Genomic DNA, 21,802 nt, shown 5'->3' with positions numbered 1-21,802 from the left:
GAACAACATCCATGAGTACTCTTGACTCCAACATCCATGAGACACTTGACTCCAACATCCATGAGTACACTTGACTCCAACATCCCTGAGAACACTTGACTCCAACATCCATGAGTACAACATCCATGACTCCAACATCCCTGAGAACACTTGACTCCAACATCCATGAGTACACTTGACTCCAACATCCCTGAGAACTCCAACATCCATGACTCCAACATCCCTGAGAACATCCATGAGTATGACTCCAACATCCCTGATTGACTCCAACATCCATGAGTATACTTGACTCCAACATCCCTGAGAACACTTGACTCCAACATCCATGAGTATACTTGACTCCAACATCCCTGAGAACACTTGACTCCAACATCCATGAGTACACTTGACTCCAACATCCCTGAGAACACTTGACTCCAACATCCATGAGTACACTTGACTCCAACATCCATGAGTATACTTGACTCCAACATCCAGTATACTATACTTGACTCCAACATCCATGAGAACACTTGACTCCAACATCCATGAGTATACTTGACTCCAACATCCATGAGTATACTTGACTCCAACATCCATGAGAACACTTGACTCCAACATCCATGAGTACACTTGACTCCAACATCCCTGAGAACACTTGACTCCAACATCCCTGAGTACACTTGACTCCAACATCCATGAGTATACTTGACTCCAACATCCCTGAGAACACTTGACTCCAACATCCATGAGTATACTTGACTCCAACATCCATGAGTATACTTGACTCCAACATCCCTGAGAACACTTGACTCCAACATCCCTGAGAACACTTGACTCCAACATCCATGAGAACACTTTACTCCAAGATCGTGCAACCTATGCCTGCCTCTTGCCTGGGGAAATACATGGGGTGGAAAAATCCCTAGCAGGGCTTCAGAGACCAGAGCTTCAACAGAAGACTAGAGTGTTTCCTCACGAAACCCAGACATAAAAATTCCATGATTTTCTTCTCACTAAATGTAATCCATAGAATAGTCCTTTGGAGGAAAGATTGTTTACATACACTTGTATGTGGACACCCTTTCAAATTAGTGGATTCGGCTATTTCAGCCACACCTGTTGCTGACAGGTGTATACAATTGAGCACACAGTAATGCAATCTCCATAGACAAACATTGGCAGTAGAATGGCCCGTACTGAATAGCTCAGTGACTTTCAACGTGGCACTGTTATTGTGCTGAAGCACGAAATGCCTAAAAATCGTCTGTCTTCGGTTACAACACTCACTACGAGTTCCAAACTGCCTCTGGAAGCAATGTCAGCACAAGAACTGTTCATCGGGAGCTTCATGAAATGGGGGTCCATGGCCGAGCAGCCGCACACAAGCCTAAGATTACCATGCACAATGCCAAGCATCGGCTGGAGTGGTGTAAAGCTTGCCGCCATTGGACTCTGGAGCAGTAGAAACGCATTCTCTGGAGTGATGAATCACGTTTCACCATCTGGCAGTCTGACGGATCAATCTGGGTTTGGCAGATGCCAGAAGAACGCTACATGCCCCAATGCATAGTGCCAACTGTAAAGTTTGGTGGAGGAGGAATAATGGCCTGGGGCTGTTTTTCATGGTTCGAGCTAGGCCCATTAGTTCCAGTGATGGGAAATCTTGACGCCAGAGCATAAAATGACATTCTAGACGATTCTGTGCTTCCAACTTTGTGGCAACAGTCTGGGGAAGGCCCTTTCCCGTTTCAGCATGACAATGCTCCTGTGCACAAAGCTAGGTCTATACAGAAATTATTTGTCGAGATTGGTGTAAAAAAAACATATTAAAAAAATAATTTAAAAAATAACTCCCTCACGCGCCTGTTGCCAACCCCTGCTTTAAGAGATCAATGTAAACCCTCAGACAAAACAGCAGAACTATCATGTAGGCTGTAATATGATTATGAACATACATTTTTGGAATGAGGTTGTCTGCCAATGAGTAGGAATCGTGCTAGTACAGAAACAGAGAAATAATGATCACCCCTTCCATATGATAATTACTGGGTGATTCCTTACATAATTAGAACTGTGTTCGCATTTTCTTAGCTTTGCATAGAGATTCTGCATCAGTGCACCTGAAGTGTTGTCTCTTAGGGACAATAAAGGGACAATAAGGGGTGAAATAAGGCATTAAAGGGTGAAATAAGGTACAGTCTATGCGTTCACCTGAATATGACACTCTTGCAATGCCTTGGACTCCGATTTACTCTGTTATTTAACACCATGGCTGAAGTATAAAATATCGGTTTGAACAGCCTGGAGGTAAAGTTATCTCCTCATTCTCAGCTTCTTAGCTCCCAGGGGGGATAAAATGTAACTCCTATGTTGCTTGTCTGGGGTTATGCAGAGGGAGAAAGTAAATGTGCTTTTTTACTGTCTGATCAGCAGAAGTTTAGAAATATATTAATAATATCAAGAAAAAAGTATATTTCCATGTTCAAGCAATCTCAAATGCAATGTATTGAACCTCTCTATCTTCCATCATTCCATTACCATCTGGCCCTTTGTGGATGAGCTAAACCTTTTGTCTATGTTTTTCCTGTTTTCCAGACTTTTGAGATGATCCCTAAGCCGTTAGTTGGCTAGCAGAGTGAGTTGTGAAGCTGAACAGCCTGAGTAGTGGAGAGGCAGCAACAGCACAGATGTGCTCCACTGAACAGCAGCAGGGCTGTCTCTCTCCCTCACACACACATGCGCACACACATACACTCACATGCCCCTATAGTGAAAGAGCACACCATCACCAGCTCAGGCTGTCACAGTGGCAGAAACACAAAGCCCTGTGCCCAATGGGAACCAGGAGCTGACTCTGGAACACAAAGAAGAGAGAGAGAGGGGGAAAGAGACTTCAGTTGCCTTTTCATCTGCAGAGGTAGAGGGAAGAGGTTGATGCACTATAGATAGCGGGAGCGAGGGGGAGCAAGAGGGGGAGCGAAGCAACTGCAGTCAGGCTCAGTTGCTGCTGTCAAAAGCTGGAGGCTCAGTGAGTATTATCATAGGAAGCTGGTGGAGCAACATCACAGTCCAACACACACACACTCTTTGGACAGACGGACCGCAGAACCAGAGACGCACAGGCAACACACACACACGCCGAGTGAGGACCAGGCTTGCGAACGTGGATGGACCACCGGTCAAGATCTGGGTAAGACAACTTCTACTATGCAAAAGCCACACATTCACACAGGCATGCACCCAGCACAGACATTGAACACATGGGATCCCCATAGCACTTGGGACAGGACTCCCTGTCACTGACATCCACCTGTAATCAACTGAAGGTGTAATAGCATTAATTCATTAGGATGTAACACCACATATTAGATTGGAGCTAAGTGAATGGATACTGTATAATCATCCTCTTTTGTCTCCCTGCCTTGTGGATTTTTGTGCGGTTTCCTATCACATCAGTGTCATCCCATTCCCAACCCTTCTGTTATCACTTCCAGAGGCTCTGTGTGTTGTTTCTCCATCAGCCTCAGGTCAAAGTGGGTTTGTGCAGTCATAACAGATTGTTTTCCAAGGAGCTAGACAGACATCTGATGTTGTTATCACTTTGGGTGGGTATTTTCTCTCTGTCCCTAAAACGTGTCTTCTGTATTTGCTTCCTCTGTACCACCACATTCTGCCCGTGTCTTTGCTCATCCTCACACAATTAGAGCTTGATTACCAGGACAGAGAGGAGGCTGCACCCGGGATCGACCCCGCAGGCGTCTCACTGTGAGGTGGATGTGTTGTTGGACTGACTCCCTGTCCTGCCACTGTCAGACTGACTGGCTTAGTGGGACTGACTGAATGACTGATTCTGGAGCTCTAGGGCTTCCAGCCACCCTAGTCAGACAGACAGACATGCAGTCAGACAGACAGACAGACATGCAGTCAGACAGACAGACATGCAGTCATGCAGTCAGACAGACAGACATGCAGTCAGTCAGACAGACAGTCATGCAGTCAGACAGACATGCAGTCAGACAGACAGACATGCAGTCAGACAGACAGACATGCAGTCAGACATGCAGTCAGACATGCAGTCAGACAGACAGACAGACATGCAGTCAGACAGACAGTCATGCAGTCAGACAGACAGACAGACAGACAGACAGACAGACAGACAGACAGACAGACAGACAGACAGACAGACAGACAGACAGACAGACAGACAGACAGACAGACAGACAGACAGACAGTTAATCAAACAGACATTCAGAAAGACATGCAGTCAAACAGACATGCAGTCAGTCAGACAGACATTCAGACAGACAGTCAGACAGACAGTCAGACAGACAGTCAGACAACAGGAACAATAGCTGCTGGTGAAACAGTCTAGTTCTCCTATCCAATCTGCCTGCCTGTATGCCTGGACTTATTTCTGATGCCAGTTTTTATTGGTTTTCCTGATGGATTTTTATGTGATAGATGAGATAAGATGCAATGAGACAAGATGATACTTTGTCTGTTATGGAATATTGGATGGGATATTGGTTAATCAGAGACAGGAGAGCACCGGTAGCAATTGCACTTATAACCCTCAGTCAATTGCGTTTAACAGCACCTAGCCACAGGATAACCCTGCCCATCCATAATGAAATGGCCTAATGAATTGTTATGGCACCCATGGTGCCACCGAGTGCAATGTATCCATTACGCCTACGGATCTCTGCCATCTCCTGCTGTTGCATATAAAGCTGTCCACTGTGCTCAAATGTGACATTACATCTCCTCAGCACTGGCAGAGCCGAGCCTCATTGTTTCCCAGCATGGCTTTGAGGCCAGTAAAACAGCCATGCATCCCCTGTAAGCAAACTTAGAGCACCACTACTGTCACAGTGGGCAGAAGAGAATGGGGGAGTGGAAAAGTGGTGGAGGACAGCAGAACACTGCCCCTGTGTGCTGTCAAACGCCTGAGGGCTACTAGTAGCATGTAAGTGGCAATAGTGAAAATATCCAGTTCGCTCTTGAAATATGGGCATTCCGCTTGAGTTGACTTCCCACTCTCTCACCTCTTCAGCTGCATAATGAATATTCAGAATGACCTGTCCTGAACCAACTGCAGCACTGTGAGTCGGCAACATCAATCATACCTTAAGAACATCAAACCTGGTTCACAGCTCATAGAGGTCGTTGAACAGATAGGCTCCTTTCAACATTTTTATTTAACTAGGCAAGTCAGTTAAGAACAAATCCTTATTTACAATGACGGCCTACCCCGGCCAAAACCTAACACAGACGACGCTGGGCCAATCATGTGCCACCCTATGGGACTCCCAATCACGGCCGGTTGTGATGGAATCGAACCAGGGTCTGTAGTGACACCTCTAGCACTGAGATGCAGTGCCTTAGACCCCTGCGCTACTCAGGAGCCCAATATTGTCAACCTCTGTTACAGTTTTACGTGTCAGATTGTCATTTACTACATTGCCTTGTTATGAAGGTGTAATACGTACAATGGAGATGTACTGATTGGAATTAGCACCATTATGTAACTTGATTCGGTATTGTACTGTGATGTCTTTGGATGTCCACCAGCTGGTGACTAAAGCCAATAAAGGAGATTACAGAAGGAGCCCTGGTTGTGTTCGCAGGCAATATTCCTCAGTTTTGTCCCACCACCACAATCCCATCATCATACCACATCTATCCACCGGTCATTCCACCTCCTCCAAACGTAATGCATTTCCTCTGTTCCCGCTTTGAGCGGAACCCTTGTAACAACATGGCCGGTTCATTTGGCATCTGAGCTAATGAGTTTGCCAATGACCCCTTTGTAGCACCCAGAGCATCTGCCAACGCAGATACTACAATAGCAGGTCAGAACAGAGGAGAGAGTGAGACAGGGATTTGTATTCCTTGGGGGCAGCGTTTTGATGTCTTTCTGGTCTTGCCATGAAAGAGAATGGAATGAACTAGTCATGTCTTTACAAGAGGGCTAAAAGAGAGAGCTAGGACTGATTTGTAGCGGTTTGTATGCTTTAGCTGGTTCACTGTAGCTGATTATCATATCTATAGGCTATTTCTGTTCCATGGTCAATGTAATTAATCTGCTACAGCCTGGACTCTGTTAAGCGCTGATAAGTAATTTGTTAATGGTTGGTTTCTCATCACATTTCAGCGATGTCAATTATTGGTCAACCATAAACTTTGTTCCTTACCCAAACACAGCCTTTAAAAACAAAGACCTAATCCTGTTGTTTTCAGAAGGTTTACAAAATGGCAGAAGATAGAGGCATGGAAGGGTGAGAGGCTGACAGTTAAAAACATGAACCTGTAAGTGTAACTGAGCGTGGCCGCAGAGCCGGTAAATCACCTAGTGGGCAGTGGAGAGCCGGAGGAGGTGGTCAGGGGCTGTGAGTTCATTTCATTTGATGTATTTTCTTTGCCTGGCAGCTCGACTTGAAATAGTGTGACTTGCTGGCCATAAAACAGATCTCTCTCCAGTATGGATGTACATGAGTGGGTTATGGGGCAGCAGGGTGAGTTATACAGGCTCCATGCTACAGTAGCTGTATCACTCATCGTAGGCCATAGCCCCTCTGGCATTCCTGTATTAGAACACCTGTTTACTGTGGCCTTTGGGGGACAATGGCTCAGGTTCCTCTTTGTCTCTCAGTGGCTCCCTCTTTATTACAAAATGAATGGTCTAGTCATCAAACAAGCCACAAGCTGATTGTACCATTGTGCCATAATCTGATTGATGTGAGGGCACAGGGTATCTGATTACCCTACCCATGGTCTGCCCACCACTTGTCAGCTGTAGGTGGCCTTAATTTGATAGATTTGTGTTTGTCCAAAATAGCTATTTTATTGCTTAAATGTTCCCACACACAGCCCCGACCCTGGCGAGAAGTTATAATAGAACCCTTTTGTCTGGTGTGACCAGACTTAAACCGATTGCTGGTCTGATTCATAATTCTTATGAAGAATTTTGCGCACGTTAGTTAATAGTTTACAGGGTATTAGACTGAGCTGACTGAGCTTGGGACCGGCAACCTTCAGCAGGGGAGCTGAGTGAGTGTGATGATGAAAGGTGAAGATGGATGATCAGTCAGATTGTGCTGGAGCTCAGCCATCCTCCAGCATTCTCCTCAATCAGCCTCTCTGTCCAATGCATGACTCCTATCTATCATCTAAAGCAGGAGATCATGGTATCAGTTCAGAAGCATGCCATCTTTCCTCTGTGTTAAATAATAATGAGTCAGTTCCTCAAATCGTCTCCGGAGGAGGCAGCACATACAACAGCAGCAGGAGAGCAGAGCAGGCACAGCTATATAGCAGCAGGATGTCGGGTACATTTATATTTTATATAAGTGCTATGGCAGAGTGTGGTAGTGAGGACAGCTAATGATGGGAACTGAACCCAGTTATTTCCTTCATTCTGCCGGGTTAATGTATATGTGTGGGGCGGAAGGCAGAAGGAGAGATGGAAGGCAGCCTCCTCGTCTCCCTAAGTGTCCCAAGAGTTGGAGTGTATTTTTAGGGTCATGTTTTTTACTACTCTATCTGTATCTGTGTCATTTTAGAAGGCTGCCTACGAGCAGGGGGAAGGGACCTATTCCATTCTCCAATTCCAATTCTTTCTGGATGTTTTGAACGAAGAAATCAAATGTGGTCCTTTGTGTCTGTCTGTACATTTTGGTGACATTTGGATGGTGAGAACCTTCTAAGCATTTTGATGACAGTTGGATGGTGAGAACCTTCTAAACAGGCTGCCTCATCCTCAGGGAACATGAATTCAGCTCAGACAGAGTGAGTGGAGAGAGTGGAGCTGTTTGATCAGAAATACTGTACCTAGGCTTTTTCATTTCCTAGGCTTTTTTTATTTGTATTGCCAAGGCAGCAGCTATAGTCGTGGCCAAAAGTTTTGAGAATGACACAAATATACATTTTCACAAAGTCTTCTGCCTCAGTTTGTATGATGGCAATTTGCATATACTCCAGAATGTTATGAAGAGTGATCAGATGAATTGCAATTAATTGCAAAGACCCTCTTTGCCACGCAAATGAACTGAATCCCCAAAAACATTTCCACTGCATTTCAGCCCTGCCACAAAAGGACCAGCTGACATCATGTCAGTGATTCTCTCGTTAACACAGGTGTGAGTGTTGACGAGGACAAGGCTGGAGATCACTCTGTCATGCTGATTGAGTTCGAAAAGCAGACTGGAAGCTTCAAAAGGAGGGTGGTGCTTGGAATCATTGCACTTCCTCTGTCAACCATGTTTACCTGCAAGGAAACGCGTGCCTTCATCATTGCTTTGCACAAAAAGGGCTTCACAGGCAAGGATAGTGCTGCCAGTAAGATTGCACCTAAATCAACCATTTATCGGATCATCAAGAACTTCAAGGAGAGTGGTTCAGATGTTGTGAAGAAGGCTTCAGGGCGCCCAAGAAAGTCCAGCAAGCACCAGGACCGTCTCCTAAAGTTGATTCAGCTGCGGGATCGGGGCACCACCAGTACAGAGCTTGCTCAGGAATGGCGGCAGGCAGGTGTAAGTGCATCTGCACAAATAGTGATGCAAATACCTTTGGAGGATGGCCTGGTGTCAAGAAGGGCAGCAAAAATGCCGCTTCTCTCCAGGAAAAACTTCAGGGACAGACTGATATTCTGCAAAAGGTACAGGGATCGGACTGCTGAAGACTGGGGTAAAGTAATTTTCTCTGATGAATCCCCTTTCCGATTGTTTGGCATCCGGAAAAGAAGCTTGTCCGGAGAAGACAAGGTGAGCGCTACCATCAGTCCTGTGTCATGCCAACAGTAAAGCATCCTGAGACCATTCATGTGTGGGGTTGCTTCCCAGCCAAGGGATTGGGCTCACTCACAATTTTGCCTTTGAACACAGCCATGAATAAATAATGGTACCAACACATCCTCCAAGAGCAACTTCTCCCAACCATCCAGGAAGAGTTTGGTGACAAACAATGCCTTTTCCAGCATGATGGAGCACCTTGCCATAAGGCAAAAGTGATAACTAAGTGGCTCGGGTAACAAAACATCAATATTTTGGATCCATGGCCTGGAAACTCCCCAGACCTTAATCCCATTGAGAACTTGTGGTCAATCCTCAAGAGGCGGGTGGACAAACAAAACCCCACAAATTCTGACAAACTCCAATCATTGATTATGCAAGAATGGACTGCCATTAGTCAGGATGTGGGCCAGAAGTTAATTGACAGCATGCCAGGGCGGATTGCAGAGGTCTTGGAAAAGAAGGGTCAACACTGGAAATATTGACTCTTTGCATCAACTTCATCTAATTGTCAATAAAAGCCTTTGACACTTATGAAATGCTTGTAATTATTCTTCACTATTCCATAGTAACACCTGACACAAATATCTAAAGACACTGAAGCAGCAAACTTTGTGGAAATTAATACTTGTATCATTCTCAAAACTTTTAGCCACAACTGTACTCTTCAGCAAAATTAAGGTTATATTTCATTTTAAAACATTATCCCAGAAAGGAGAGTGTAGAACGGTGGAACTCGCACTTCTCCGCTTTCACAAATAACTGGTTTTCCAGGAGGTGCTGAAGGACTTGTCGAACATGGAGAATGTGTTCTTGGGCAGAAGGGAAAACACCAGGATGTAGTTGAGGTAGACGAACACGAAACGATTTAACATGTCCCGGAGCACATAGGTTACCAGGGCCTGGAAGACACCGTGGGCGTTGGTGAGTCCAAACGGCATGACCAGGTACTCGTAATGTCCACTGGCAGTGTTGAAGGCTGTCTTCCACTCATCTCCTTCACGTATCTGAACCAGGTGCTAGTCATTCCGAAGGTCCAGCTTGTAGAAGATGGAGCTCCCTGGAGAGGTTCGAAAGCCAAGGAGTGGAGTGGTTTGGGGTAACAATCTTTGATCGTTATGTCATTAAGACACCGGTAGTCAACACACGGACGCAGGGTCTTGTCCTTCTTTTCCACAAAGAAAAACCCTGCACCGGCAGGAGATGCAGACGGACGGATGTCTCCAGCAGCCAGAGATTCCTCAATGTACTCCTCCATGACCTTGGTCTCCGGGCCGGAAAGGGAATATAGCCGACCACGAAGCGGTGTGGTGCCTGGGAGAAGGTTGATGGCACAATCGTAGGGGCGATGCGGGGAAAGAGAAGTTGCCCCGAGCCCTGCTGAAGACCTCCAGGAGGTTATGGTACTCTGCGGGAATGGCAGAGAAATCCGAGGCTTTACTTAAGCACTGAGGAGGACGTCTCGGGGAAGGCTACGCCGCTTTGAGACAATGGGAATGACAGAACGGACTCCAACCCAGGGTTGAACTCGTGGTCCAGTCAGTAACGGGGTTGTGGTTTTAGAGCCAATAAAAATCCCAAAACAACAGGAACATGGGGGAAATCAATGAGGAGAAGCTGTATAGCCTCACTGTGATTTCCTAAATCCTGCAGATTAACAGGAACAGTGCTGTGGGTAACTCTTCCAATAGAGCGGCCGTCCAGTGCCCTAGCGTCCATGGGAACAGAGAGGAGTTGAGTGGGGATACCTAACTCAGAAATTAGGGTAGCGTCCATAAAACTCTCATCCGAAAACAGGCGATAATCCAGCTCTGCCCAGTTGCACAGTCTCAGGAGTAACCGACTCACTCATCGTCAATGATTCTCGAGGGAACTCGGGTGGCTTCGGTTCTTCTCAGAAGTGCACACTTCGGGGACCTGTGGATTCCTTCAGAGGTGAGCAAGCAGCAGCGGATGAACGAATGTTCCCGAGACTCAACCTCATCTCACTCTGGCGTTCTCGTAGACCCCCATCAATCCTAATCGTAAGGGGTAGGCTGAACAATCGCACCACTAGTAGGGAAGTTACTGAGTGGCTGGGAGGTCTCAGATGTGGCATGCTGCTTGCGAGCTAATTCACGGAATTGCTCTGTTAATGCCTTGAACCCCTGGTCGTGATGTTCCGCCAGAGATCGGAACCCCTCCATCAGGTTCGGAAGTAGCTTCTCCTGTCTCTTAATGGTAGCTCCCTGCAGGGAGACAGCGTGATGGAGCTGGTCCAAGTCTGCTTGATCAGTCATGGCCAGTTCGTACTATAATGACACAAGGTGAGACCCAGATGCAGATACAGGAGGCAGATGGTTTGAGCTCTGATATTTATTAGAATCCAAGGGTAGGCAAAAGGCGGGTCGGGGACAGGCAGGGGCGGCAGGCAGGCTCGAGGTCAGGGGCAGGCAGAGTGGTCATGCAGGCGGGCTCACATTTAGGACAGGCAAGGGTCAGAACCAGGAATGACGAGAAAAAGAGAGACTGGCAAAAAACAGGCGCTACGAGAAAAACATTGGTTGACTTGGCAAACAAGACGAACTGGCACAGACAGACAGAAAACACAGGTATAAATACACAGGGAATAATGGGGAAGATGGGCAACACCTGGAGGGGGGTGGAGACAGCACAAGGACAGGTGTGACAAGATCATTCATTTAAAAAAATGTAATCTAAAATATTGTTCGGCACCAACAGTGCACACACTGCATATTTATGTTTGCCAACACACTAGAGAATTTGACTTCACTGGCTGCTTATACAGTAGAGTAGAGTGAGGAGAATACTTTGGTTCTGGAGTGAGTGAGTGAGTGAGTGAGTGTGTGTGTGTGTGTGTGTGTGTGTGTGTGTGTGTGTGTGTGTGTGTGTGTGTGTGTGTGTGTGTGTGTGTGTGTGTGTGTGTGTGTGTGTGTGTGTGTGTGTGTGTGTGTGAGCCTTTTCAAACAGGGCTGAGGCACATTGGGTATGCGTTGTGTGTGTTTTTTTCTTGGATGGCGTTCACTGTTCTCTCTGTTTGACAGGTGTACTCTCGTCTGTGTGTACTGGGTTGCCATACTCTAAAGGTTAAGAGGACAGAGTGCCTTTGGACCACTGGGATATGCTATGAATTTATCATGCACAAGTGCCTCTCTCCACTCCAGCATGTCATTGGTTGAAATGAATTATTCAGCTTTCTTAAAAATACACAACCATCACAGATTCATAGATTGGTCGGTTGTATGGCAGTAAACTGTCAGAACCTATCCCGTCATCCTCTCCAATCCCCCCCTCTCTCGCTCGCTCTTTTTCCCGCTCTCATCTCAGATCAGTTGATCTCTCGTCCTTCAGATGAAGAGCTACCTTTCTTCCAAATGTGGTGAAGGCTGATTGGTGGATGAGTCGGGATAAACATTGTCTAAGGGGCCTATTATCTGTGTGATGGCAGGGAGTTTGCTGTTGGCTTGTTTGTGTGCTTGGCTGGGCTGTTTGTTGACACTAACTGCCTGTGTGCTTTTATACAGCATACTGTTTTATCCCTGCCCCAGTGAGTTCCTGTGTGATGTCAGAAGAGATCTGCATTTGATGTGCAGCACCCAATTACCCAGAGATCTCATTGTACAGAGTGGACCATGGCATGCTGCCTAGCCAAGCCTGTGGGAGGCTATGAAGGGAATATGGGATCTCTGTTAGCAGCTGCCCCAATCCAGGGTCAGTGAAATGACATGCTTAGACTGGTTTAGTGTGATTTCAATAGACAGTTTTCGTTTTACTCTGCTGTGAGCATAGCATTTAGTTGATTATCATAACGCTAGATATGCTACAGAATGTCACCATTGTTATTTGAGACTCAATTGTTGGCCTTTTGCTGGCATTTTCTATAAGAAAACATACTCAACAATATATGATCTACTGTATGTTGCAGATTAAAATGAAATATGATTGTCAAAACATATGATACACGTCACATAGTACTATTCCTGTTCCTGTTGGGAGGCAGGACCAAGGTGCTAGGGTAGGAATCACATACTGAGAGAGAGAGAGAGAGAGAGCAGCTGAGTCCTCCTAAGCTTTCATCTGGGAGAACTCAGAACCTCTGTTATTTACCACGGCTCAGTGTTACCTCTCCATGGAGCATTAGGCAGACTTTAGTATGGCCACTGCACAGTGGGGTAGGATTTCTCTCGAGCTGAGATTTACACCAGAGAGACAGGAGAGATCACCTGTCAAATACCCATCCAGTCACACACGTCTGCACTCTCTGCCGCGCTTCAATTTAGACGAATCCATTTCTTCCACTCTCTCCTTCCCTGGTTCTATCAAGTTGCATAATCCCTCAACTTCCTTTAAACCAGGGGTGGGGAACCTTTTTGCCATCAAGGGCCATTTGGATACTTGTAAATTCATTTGGGGGCCATATTATTAAAATGTGCTATTTTCTGCTTTATTCATGTTTTTATGTGACTTTAATCACTGACATTTTATTTTATTTTTTTTAATTTTTTTTATTTCACCTTTATTTAACCAGGTAGGCTAGTTGAGAACAAGTTCTCATTTACAACTGCGACCTGGCCAAGATAAAGCATAGCAGTGTGAGCAGACAACACAGAGTTACACATGGAATAAACAAATTAACAAGTCAATAACACAGTAGAAAACAAAGGGGGAGTCTATATACAATGTACAATGTGTGCAAAAGGCATGAGGAGGTAGACGAATAGTTACAATTTTGCAGATTAACACTGGAGTGATATATGATCGGATGGTCATGTACAGGTAGAGATATTGGTGTGCAAAAGAGCAGAAAAGTAAATAAATAAAAACAGTATGGGGATGAGGTAGGTGAAAATGGGTGGGCTATTTACCAATAGACTATGTACAGCTGCAGCGATCGGTTAGCTGCTCAGATAGCTGATGTTTGAAGTTGGTGAGGGAGATAAAAGTCTCCAACTTCAGCGATTTTTGCAATTCGTTCCAGTCACAGGCAGCAGAGTACTGGAACGAAAGGCGGCCAAATGAGGTGTTGGCTTTAGGGATGATCAGTGAGATACACCTGCTGGAGCGCGTGCTACGGATGGGTGTTGCCATCGTGACCAGTGAACTGAGATAAGGCGGAGCTTTACCTAGCATGGACTTGTAGATGACCTGGAGCCAGTGGGTCTGGCGACGAATATGTAGCGAGGGCCAGCCGACTAGAGCATACAAGTCGCAGTGGTGGGTGGTATAAGGTGCTTTAGTGACAAAACGGATGGCACTGTGATATACTGCATCCAGTTTGCTGAGTAGAGTGTTGGAAGCCATTTTGTAGATGACATCGCCGAAGTCGAGGATTGGTAGGATAGTCAGTTTTACTAGGGTAAGCTTGGCGGCGTGAGTGAAGGAGGCTTTGTTGCGGAATAGAAAGCCGACTCTTGATTTGATTTTTGATTGGAGGTGTTTGATATGAGTCTGGAAGGAGAGTTTGCAGTCTAGCCAGACACCTAGGTACTTATAGATGTCCACATATTCAAGGTCGGAACCATCCAGGGTGGTGATGCTAGTCGGGCATGCGGGTGCAGGCAGCGATCGGTTGAAAAGCATGCATTTGGTTTTACTAGCGTTTAAGAGGAGTTGGAGGCCACGGAAGGAGTGTTGTATGGCATTGAAGCTTGTTTGGAGGTTAGATAGCACAGTGTCCAATGATGGGCCGAAAGTATATAGAATGGTGTCGTCTGCGTAGAGGTGGATCAGGGAATCGCCCGCAGCAAGAGCAACATCATTGATATACACAGAGAAAAGAGTCGGCCCGAGAATTGAACCCTGTGGTACCCCCATAGAGACTGCCAGAGGACCGGACAGCATGCCCTCCGATTTGACACACTGAACTCTGTCTGCAAAGTAATTGGTGAACCAGGCAAGGCAGTCATCCGAAAAACCGAGGCTACTGAGTCTGCCGATGAGAATATGGTGATTGACAGAGTCGAAAGCCTTGGCAAGGTCGATGAAGACGGCTGCACAGTACTGTCTTTTATCGATGGCGGTTATGATATCGTTTAGTACCTTGAGTGTGGCTGAGGTGCACCCGTGACCGGCTCGGAAGCCAGATTGCACAGCGGAGAAGGTACGGTGGGATTCGAGATGGTCAGTGACCTGTTTGTTGACTTGGCTTTCGAAGACCTTAGATAGGCAGGGCAGGATGGATATAGGTCTGTAACAGTTTGGGTCCAGGGTGTCTCCCCCTTTGAAGAGGGGGATGACTGCGGCAGCTTTCAATCCTTGGGGATCTCAGACGATATGAAAGAGAGGTTGAACAGGCTGGTAATAGGGGTTGCGACAATGGCGGCGGATAGTTTCAGAAATAGGGGTCCAGATTGTCAAGCCCAGCTGATTTGTACGGGTCCAGGTTTTGCAGCTCTTTCAGAACATCTGCTATCTGGATTTGGGTAAAGGAGAACTTGGAGAGGCTTGGGCGAGGAGCTGCCGGGGGAGGAGCTGTTGGCCGAGGTTGGAGTAGCCAGGCGGAAGGCATGGCCAGCCGTTGAGAAATGCTTATTGAAGTTTTCGATAATCATGGATTTATCGGTGGTGACCGTGTTACCTAGCCTCAGTGCAGTGGGCAGCTGGGAGGAGGTGCTCTTGTTCTCCATGGACTTCACAGTGTCCCAGAACTTTTTGGAGTTGGAGCTACAGGATGCAAACTTCTGCCTGAAGAAGCTGGCCTTAGCTTTCCTGACTGACTGCGTGTATTGGTTCCGGACTTCCCTGAACAGTTGCATATCACGGGGACTATTCGATGCTATTGCAGTCCGCCACAGGATGTTTTTGTGCTGGTCGAGGGCAGTCAGGTCTGGGGTGAACCAAGGACTGTATCTGTTCTTAGTTCTGCATTTTTGAACGGAGCATGCTTATCTAAAATGGTGAGGAAGTTACTTTTAAAGAATGACCAGGCATCCTCAACTGACGGGATGAGGTCGATGTCCTTCCAGGATACACGGGCCAGGTCGATTAGAAAGGCCTGCTCACAGAAGTGTTTTAGGGAGCGTTTGACCGTGATGAGGGTGGTCGTTTGACTGCGGCTCCGTAGCGGATACAGGCAATGAGGCAGTGATCGCTGAGATCCTGGTTGAAGACAGCAGAGGTGTATTTGGAGGGCCAGTTGGTCAGGATGACGTCTATGAGGGTGCCCTTGTTTACAGAGTTAGGGTTGTACCTGGTGGGTTCCTTGATGATTTGTGTGAGATTGAGGGCATCTAGCTTAGATTGTAGGACTGGCGGGGTGTTAAGCATATCCCAGTTTAGGTCACCTAACAGAACAAACTCTGAGGCTAGATGGGGGCGATCAATTCACAAATGGTGTCCAGGGCACAGCTGGGAGCTGAGGGGGTCGGTAGCAGGCGGCAACAGTGAGAGACTTATTTCTGGAGAGAGTAATTTTCAAAATTAGTAGTTCGAACTGTTTGGGTATGGACCTGGAAAGTATGACATTACTTTGCAGGCTATCTCTGCAGTAGACTGCAACTCCTCCCCTTTGGCAGATCTATCTTGACGGAAGATGTTATAGTTGGGTATGGAAATCTCTGAATTTTTGGTGGCCTTCCTGAGCCAGGATTCAGACACAGCAAGGACATCAGGGTTAGCAGAGTGTGCTAGAGCAGTGAGTAAAACAAACTTAGGGAGGAGGCTTCTGATGTTGACATGCATGAAACCAAGGCTTTTACGATCACAGAAGTCAACAAATGAGGGAGCCTGGGGACATGCAGGGCCTGGGTTTACCTCCACATCACCCGCGGAACAGAGAAGGAGTAATATGAGGGTGCGGCTAAAGGCTATCAAAACTGGTCGCCTAGAGCGTTGGGGACAGAGAATAAGAGGAGCAGGTTTCTGGGCATGGTAGAATATATTCAGGGCATAATGCGCAGACAGGGGTATGGTGGGGTGCGGGTACAGCGGAGGTAAGCCCAGGCACTGGGTGATGATGAGAGAGGTTGTATCTCTGGACATGCTGGTTGTAATGGGTGAGGTCACCGCATGTGTGGGAGGTGGGACAAAGGAGGTATCAGGGGTATGAAGAGTAGAACTAGGGGCTCCATTGTGAACTAAAACAATGTATACAAGGCATATTGACATTTGAGAGAGACATACAGCGAGGCATACAGTAATCACAGGTGTTGAATTGGGAAAGCTAGCTAAAACAGTAGGTGAGACAACAGCTAATCAGCTAGCATAACAACAGCAGGTAAAATGGCGTTGACTAGGCAACGGGGGCCGACAGATAAAACATAAACAGGCAGAATGGAGTACCGTGATTAATGGACAGTCCAGAGTGCATCAGCTATGTAGCCAAGAGATCAGTGTCCAGGGGGCAGCGGTGGATGGGGCAGGGAAGCTGGACTGGCGAGTGTTATCCAGGTTGAAAAAAAAAAACTAACAATGACTAAATAGCTTGTAGCTAGTTAGCTGGTTAGCTTCTGGAGGTTCTTGAGTGTGTTCTAAAAATAAAAAATAATAGCGATTCCGTGTCACATTGGGTGAGGCAGGTTTCCGGAAAGGTATAAACAGATTAAAAATCAAAAAGAGATAGAAAGTGAGTCTGGGTCCGGTGCGTGTTTGGGACGCGGCGATTCAGACGGTTAGCAGGCCTGTGCTAACAAGCTAACAGTTCGTAGGCCGGGGCTAAACAAGCTAGCAGTTAGCAGGCCGAGTTTAGCAAGCAGGGAGATAGCGAGGGCTAGAGAGTTGGCCTTTGGGGGGACGTCGCGATGGGGTGAGTCTGTTTATTCCTCTTCATGCGGTGACATCGATAGACCGGTCGTGGACCCGGGTATTGTAGCCCAGTAGTATGCTACGGTGGTAGCACAGGTGCGCTGGCCGGGCTAGCTTCACGCTAGCTTCACGCTAAGTGGGTGGAAGTGCTAGCCAGGAGTAATCATCTGGGGTTGCGGTTTAGCTAGATAGCTAGTTGTGAAGATCCAGCTGAAAAATGTTCCGGTTGCGGTGGGAATCCGGGGATGAATCCGGGGATGAAAAATAAATAGGTCCGTTATGCTCTGGTTAGAGTCGCGTTGTTCGAGCTGGTGAGAGCTTTCCGAGCTAAAGGTTAGCTTAGCTGATGACCGCTAGCATAGCTGGTGGTTAGCTGGCTAGCTTCAGTTGAGGGGTTCCGGTTCCGAAGTAAATATAAATACTTTAGGAAAAATAGCTACATTGGGTGAGGCGGGTTGCAGGAGAGTATTTGGAAGCTTAGGTTTAGCAAAATGTTTTTGAAGAGATATGCGAAGAAAAATATGTAAAAAAACGAAAAATATATGGTATATACAAGGGACACGAGACAGGACGACTTACTGCTACGCCATCTATACAACATTGGTTGTATAGTTTAAATATGACTTGTATGATGTTGCTTGTGCCCTTGAGTATTTAGACAAGTGCTAGTCCTATTTAAATAAATATTAGTATTGTAAATGTTGTTGTTATTATGATTACATGTTCAAACTCACCTCTAATGCGATGGCTGAAACTGCTTATCTTTGACGAGCTTGTTTTCCAGGTTTGTATCAGTCAGTCTTGAGCGGGAAATCGAATCTTTGCAAGAATCAGTTTGGAAAAGAACTTCTCACAGCAGTAGGTCGTCCCGAACACAGGTGCACATTTAAGTGCATGCCTTCTCAGAACAGGAAAATACTCAGCACCAACGTACATTTTGTAGAACTCAAGGAGAGGGAGGTTGTTGTACCTGGCTTTGAGCTCGTCATTGCTTTGCAGCTCAATGACTGTGTGTTGTAGGCCATCCTGCACATCCGCTGGTTCCACGTTAAACGGGGTTGCAAATATGTTCATCTCCACATCCTTATACTGCTCACAAAATGCGTTCGCAAGCTTTCCACATTCACCAGCATATTCCAACGTAATATCAGGCTCTTGTCTTTGCAGAGGACAAGAGCCTGAAAATGCACTGTGTTACCCCTTTCTAGTTGGACTTGCCACAGCTTTAATTTCGCTTTGAACAATTTCACGTTTGATAGCAGATCGCTGAGAAGCTGGTTCGGCCAGTGAAGCTTCAAGTCAGACAGATACTTGGTTATGTCCACCATGAAGGCCAAATCACACCACTTGTCATCACTCAGTTCTGCGACAGGTTTCCCCTTCATCTCCATGAATTGTTTTACTTCCTCCTTCAGTCCGTAAAACCGTGAAAGCATGTTTCCACGGCTCAACCATCGTACCTCACAGTGGTAAACCACATCACCATACTCCGATTCAAGATCAATCAATAGCTCCTTAAACTGGTGGTTGTTCAGCCTTTTGCTTTTGATAAAATTGATGATCGACACTACAGTTGCCATGACGTTGTTCGGCTTCAGGGGCTGTGCACATAGACTTTCTAGATGTATGATGCAGTTACATACAATTACATCACTTGGATCAAGACTGAGACAACTCATTTATTTTTTCACTAATGCTGTTAAACCCTTTTTTGAGCCAACCATGGCTAGCGCTCCATCTGTAGTAAGGCCACTTAGTTTTTCAAACCGTGACTCAAATTTGCTCATGGCCGAGACAAGTATCTCAAACAAGTCCTCGCCTCTGGTGGTGCCCTGCATGGCTTCCAAAGACAGCAATTCCTCCCTTGTGTAAAACTCAGCGGTATTCCCACGCACACAAATTGCAAATTGGGCAGTATTTGTTATGTCAGTTGTTTGATCACATGCCAAAGAGAAAAACTCAAGATATCTTTGCGGAGTCCGTCAATGTTTTTCGAACTCTTGTGCCATGTCAGTTTATCCGCTCCGTGACGAATCTTCCAGACAAACTGACACTTTGGAACAATTGAACTTTGTCTGGTGCTAGCAACTCTGCAGTGGCTTGGAGACACTCCTTTACAGGCTTTAGTTTCTTTGCGATAAGCTCACTCACTACAGAACTTGCATGCATAACATTTTCCCCATCCAAACGAGTTTCTGTAAAGGCGGCTTGTTGGGCACCCAAACCCTGCTGAAGAGCAATGACTTCATCCACACCAAGTTGTCCTCACAACTCATTAGGTTTAGCATGTTTCCAGCTGTAATGACGCTCCAAATATGACTTTTTCATTACTGAAAGTGCATCCCCACAAATGAGGCATACAGGTTTGCCTTTCACTCCGACAAAAAAATATGAATTTGTCCATTTGTCTTGGAAAACGCAACACTACATGTACTTTTCTTGTCTTTACTGTAGCCATTTTTCTGATGTACAGGGGATCGATGATGATGAGCAACTGAATTTTTCATTTTATTTTTGTGGAAAAACGACATCTAGAGCTTTTTTTTATATAAAAAAATGATATTTATGAATTGGCTCGAGGACCTGATCAAACGTTCTCGTAGGCCGTATACGGCCCGGATGCCGGACGTCCCCCACCCCTGCTTTAAACCCTCTCTCTCTTATTCTCTTTGTTTCTTCAGTTGTTTTTATTATTTCTTTCTTCGGGAAAGACTGCTTTCTCTCTTCCTCTCTGTCATCCTGCAGGCATGTCTCTTTTCTTACCCCTTGTTGAAAATGTTCCTTTTGATTTTCACTGGATCGTTCATCTGCTGTTTACTCTTCATGGTCAATCGGTCTCTCCACACCTCTATTTTCTCTTCTCCTATTCTCTGTAACAAGAGGCGGTATCAAATGGTGTTAAATTCATTTCTCTGTAGACGTGGCCCAGATACTTCATTTGAATTCACTCCTCCGCAGTAGCGGTGCATGGGTAAAATCACTGGGGAAACCACGCCAGGAAAAAAAACATGTGTTGTGATAATTGCGTTGTTTGCTCTATAACCTTTTAGTTCATATGCCTTGCGACAGTATGTGCCAAAGGCCGAGACAATAAGAAGAGACAGTGGCAGAATAAATTCAACCACAGGTTTTTGTTTCATCAAAAACCAGAGAGCACCAGGAGCTGCCTCCACTATTCCAGCAAGTTTCACATTTTAATGTCACATGCACAAGTACAGTGAAATGCCTTTTTTGCAAACTCAAACTCCAACAAATGTAATAATCAATAACAATGTAATACTAGAAGAAAAACACATGAGAAATAAGAAATATATAAGAACGCACTAAGTAAGTAAGTAAGCATACTATAATACAGAGTCAGTTCCAATACCATATTTAAAAAGTGCATGGATACTGGAGTGATGGAGGTAGATATGTATAGGGGTAAGGGGACAGGGATACTAGAGTGATGGAGGTAGATATGTATAGGGGTAAGGTGACAGGGATACTGGAGTGATGGAGGTAGATATGTATAGGGGTAAGGTGACAGGGATACTAGAGTGATGGAGGTAGATATGTATAGGGGTAAGGGGACAGGGATACTGGAGTGATGGAGGTAGATATGTATAGGGGTAAGGGGACAGGGATACTGGAGTGATGGAGGTAGATATGTATAGGGGTAAGGTGACAGGGATACTAGAGTGATGGAGGTAGTATAGGGGTATATGTATAGGGGTAAGGGGACAGGGATACTAGAGTGATGGAGGTAGATATGTATAGGGGTAAGGTGACAGGGATACTAGAGTGATGGAGGTAGATATGTATAGGGGTAAGGTGACAGGGATACTAGAGTGATGGAGGTAGATATGTATAGGGGTAAGGTGACAGGGATACTAGAGTGATGGAGGTAGATATGTATAGGGGTAAGGTGACAGGGATACTAGAGTGATGGAGGTAGTTATGTATAGGGGTAAGGTGACAGGGATACTAGAGTGATGGAGGTAGATATGTATAGGGGTAAGGTGACAGGGATACTAGAGTGATGGAGGTAGTTATGTATAGGGGTAAGGTGACAGGGATACTAGAGTGATGGAGGAAGTTATGTATAGGGGTAAGGTGACAGGGATACTAGAGTGATGGAGGTAGATATGTATAGGGGTAAGGGGACAGGGATACTAGAGTGATGGAGGTAGATATGTATAGGGGTAAGGTGACAGGGATACTGGAGTGATGGAGGTAGATATGTATAGGGGTAAGGGGACAGGGATACTAGAGTGATGGAGGTAGATATGTATAGGGGTATATGTATA

At 45.9% G+C, this 21,802-nt stretch overlaps 1 protein-coding gene across 1 annotated transcript in view; it reads left to right on the top strand.

Annotated features, from left to right (window-relative positions):
- The first annotated feature begins 2,669 nt into the window (after positions 1-2,669).
- Positions 2,670-21,802, top strand: part of LOC112231919 (leucine-rich repeat and immunoglobulin-like domain-containing nogo receptor-interacting protein 3) — a 61,548-nt gene continuing 42,415 nt past the window's right edge. Inside the window, exon 1 of the mRNA XM_024398752.2 lies at positions 2,670-3,172. The gene's annotated coding sequence lies outside the window, so the exon portion shown is untranslated. The remainder of the gene's footprint in view (positions 3,173-21,802) is intronic.

This window comes from Oncorhynchus tshawytscha, linkage group LG01 (assembly GCF_018296145.1).
Source record: "Oncorhynchus tshawytscha isolate Ot180627B linkage group LG01, Otsh_v2.0, whole genome shotgun sequence".
Taxonomy (NCBI): Eukaryota; Metazoa; Chordata; class Actinopteri; order Salmoniformes; family Salmonidae; genus Oncorhynchus; species Oncorhynchus tshawytscha.
Note: the sequence above shows the minus strand (reverse complement) of the source record. Positions and strands in the feature narration are given on the sequence as shown.